Source organism: Mizuhopecten yessoensis, unplaced genomic scaffold, assembly GCF_002113885.1.
Source record: "Mizuhopecten yessoensis strain PY_sf001 unplaced genomic scaffold, ASM211388v2 scaffold2111, whole genome shotgun sequence".
NCBI lineage: Eukaryota > Metazoa > Mollusca > Bivalvia > Pectinida > Pectinidae > Mizuhopecten > Mizuhopecten yessoensis.
Window position 1 is genome coordinate 798326 of NW_018404383.1, and position 3911 is coordinate 802236.

Genomic DNA, 3911 nt, shown 5'->3' on the forward strand with positions numbered 1-3911 from the left:
CAAATTAATAAGGTTCCCCGAGGCCTGTGCTATGACCTACTTAGTGCCGCCGTCTAAAGGTGCACGACAGGGTTCACTTTTTTGTCCAAATAACTATCAAAACAATGTTTTACGCTTTCAAATAATATCATGTTTTTTAAAATAGGATCTGCTTCAAATTATGAACTCAAATATGTAACAAAACATTGCATAATAAAAACGTTCCAGAAAGGGTGTATGTATATTAAAAGAAAAAAAAACCGCGTTCGGCTGTTAACCGAAAGGTTGGTGGTTCAAGCCCACCCTGGGACGGGTATTTTTTTTGATCATAATCCTATAACTGGGTTATATGTGTAGCTCACTAAGACACGACACATGAGATACTATTTTTAAATAAATAAGGTCACAGGGGCCTGTGCTATGACCTATTTAGTGTCGCCGTCCAAAGGTGTACGACAGGTTTCACTTTTTTGTCCAAATAACTATTAAAACAATGTTTTACGCTTTCAAATAATATCATATTGTTTAAAATAGGATCTGCTGCAAATTATGAACTCAAAAATGTAACAAAACATTGCATAATAAAAAAAGGNTCCGTGGCGCAATTGGTGAGCGCGTTCGGCTGTTAACCGAAAGATTGGTCGTTCAAGCCCACCCGGGGACGGTTTTCTATTTTTGATCATAATCCTATAACTGGGTTATATGTGTAGCTCACTAAGACACGACACATGAGATAATATGTTTAAATTAATAAGGTCCCCGGGGTCTGTGCTATGACCTATTTAGTGCCACAGTCCAAAGGTGTACGACAGGGTTCACTTTTTTGTCCAAATAACTATCAAAACAATGTTTTACGCTTTCAAATAATATCATATTGTTTAAAATAGGATCTGCTTCAAAGTATGAACTCAAATATGTAACAGAACATTGTATAATAAAAAGGTTCCATAAAGGGTGTATGTATATTGAAATTTGGATGCAACAATGGTTGAATATCACTGTAAATTTTTCTCACATAAACTTATGTACTCTATAATTCAGCTAATACTTTAGCGCGCTACACATGTGTTCCTTGTGTAGTAATATTTTCGTTGTTTACATATTTCTACTACCCTTTTTCACCTCTCTCACCTTTGACCTATCCTGTCCTGACCCCGATATCCGTTTCTCCGCCCCGAGTGCTACATTTACATTTATATAGAAAAACGTATGCGTATGGTGAATATATCCGACTGTCTCTCTATAAATACTGCAATACTATTTGATGACCATGGGTGAAGATTTACCTCAATATAGAGCGGCAGTCGGTTGTTTCTACCAACGTACACATGGTACTTTAACTAAACAGCAGTTTTTATTTTATATTGATATACAGAAAATTTTCAAAGGCTGCAGGTCTGGGGTGATATACATTTTAGCCGAGCTCCTTTACGCTGTACATATTACCCTATGTTGTATTATCAAAAACTCTAACTTTCTACTTATACTACAATTCATTCTCTTATCCTGTAACGACATTCATCCTAACCCTGGCCCAACAACCCAAAATAACGATATCTCTATTTTTCATTTGAACATTCGTAGTCTGAGAAATAAGTTGTCATATTTAGAACATGTAGCAACTGACTATGATATTGTTTGTGTCACCGAGACTCACCTTGATATATCTATAGCAGACGACGATATACTCCTAGGTGGCTATGAATTGTACCGCAAGGATCGTGGTTCTCCGGGTGGGGGGATAGCTGTTTACACTTCCAGTCTCTTGTGCACCCGTCGTAGAGCTGACTTGGAATTTGGGGTGGGTGAAGTGGTTTGGACAGAGATCCAGTTTCCAAACAAGAAATTTCTCCTATGTACAGTTTACAGACCTCCTAATATTGCGCACTCCTTCTGGAATCACTTTCGATTTTCTATAGAAACTGCCATACACGAAACTCCATATGTTGTTATAGTTGGTGACATTAATGTTGATCTCTTAGTTGTAGAAAACACTCACGTAATTTATGATATTATCCACTCCTTTCACCTGACCAACGTTATTGACAAACCGACTCGTATAGGACGCACGTGCTCTACCCTGCTTGACCCAATTCTTCTATCCGACACATGCACTTCTAGCTTTGCTGACGTAATTGACATCGGAAATGACATATCTGACCACCAAGCGACGACTGTTGAACTGACTGTTGGCCCTAATATCACAAGAGCTTACAAAAGGAAAATAACATGTTATGGCGACGCAAATTACGAACTTTTTAACATTAAATTAGACGAGACAGACTGGCACGACTTATTTTCGAGGACGCACTCCCCGGATGACATGTGCGAACTTTTTACATCCAAATTTTTAGACATAGCAGGGGAGTGTATACCAACAAAAACTGTTACGATTCGACCTAATGACAAGCCTTGGTTTCATTCTAACTTAAGACGAGAAATAAGGAAAAGAGACTACTAAAATTATTTGAAACCAATCGTTCTCCTTATAACTAACATAACTTCCGGAAACAATGTAATCATGTAAATAATTTAAAAAAACACACAAAAGAACTTTTCTACGTAGATATAAATGGAATTTTAGATCGTTATTCAAATTCGAATCCAAGAAATTTCTGGAAAATTGTTCGTAGATTAATAAAAACTTCGGATAACTGTAATAATATACCTCCTCTCAAAAATGTAACTGGAAATATTAAAATGTCAAAGTTAGGTAAAGCCAACATCTTAAATGATTACTTTGTACCTGATGTACCTAGGGTAGAGCTTAAGACGGAAGCCACCATATCTGACATACATTTCCAATTAGATGACATTATAGACATTTTGAAATCTTTGAATATTAGTAAATCTGTTGGTAGCGACACAATCAGTCATAACATGTTAAAAATACAGCACATACAGTATCTTTTCCTTTATCACTAATATTTAGATCTTCTTTGGAAACTGGAATCTTTCCAAAACCCTGGAAACAAGCGTTAGTCATGCCGTTATTTAAAAGGGGGAATAAAGAAGATTCTGCCAATTATAGACCTATTTCATTACTTAGTACTGTTGGGAAAGTTTTTGAACAACTAGTTGTAAAATATATAAATAATTATTTATTAGAAAATTCATTGATATATAAATACCAATCGGGTTTCCAGCCTGGCCATTCTGCAGTGCATCAATTAATCAAATTTATCATACTTTATGTGAAAATCTAGAGAAAAAAACCACATCCTACATGTCTAGTTTTTTGCGATATATCTATAGCGTTCGATCGTGTGTGGCACAAGGGACTGAAAGTAAAACTAGAAAATTATGGTATTTCGGGGAAATTGTTGAATTGGTTAAATAATTATGAGAAATACAAATGCTAGCGTTCCACAGGGTTCGGTTCTAGGTCCTTTATTATTCATTCTCTTTATTAATGATATTTCTGATAATCCTGAAAGCCTATCCAAATTATTTGCAGATGACACCTCTTTATTATGTTCGGAAGAATCTCCTCCGGCTATTGAAACTAAAATTAACAGTGACTTAGTTAAGATCCAAAATCGGGCAGATAAATGGTTAGTTAAATTCAACCCTGTAAAAACGAAAGCATTACTTATTTCAAATATAGAACTTGATTATGTTATAGATATTAATTTTAATAATGTAAGTGTTGACTTCGTGGATAATCGTAGACACCTCGGAGTAGTTCTGGATACAAATTGTAAATGGAGTAACCACATTGAAAATATATGCCAAAAATTTCCAAAACAGGTAAGCGTACTGCGCAAACTAAAATAAATATTAAATAGACCAACTCTTAATAAGATATACAGATCCTATATTCTTCCATTACTAGAATACTGTTGCGAGGTATGGGATGGGTGTACTCTCGGTGACGCAGACAAACTAGAAAAAACTTCAACTTGAGTCTGCACGGATAATCACGGGTTTAC

The 3911-nt window shown here is 35.6% G+C and overlaps 1 non-coding gene across 1 annotated transcript; it reads left to right on the forward strand.

Annotated features, from left to right (window-relative positions):
- Nucleotides 1-569: 569 nt before the first annotated feature.
- Nucleotides 570-643, forward strand: Trnan-guu. Its single transcript has one exon. It is a non-coding gene; the product is annotated as a tRNA-Asn (tRNA).
- The last annotated feature ends 3268 nt before the right edge of the window (nucleotides 644-3911 follow it).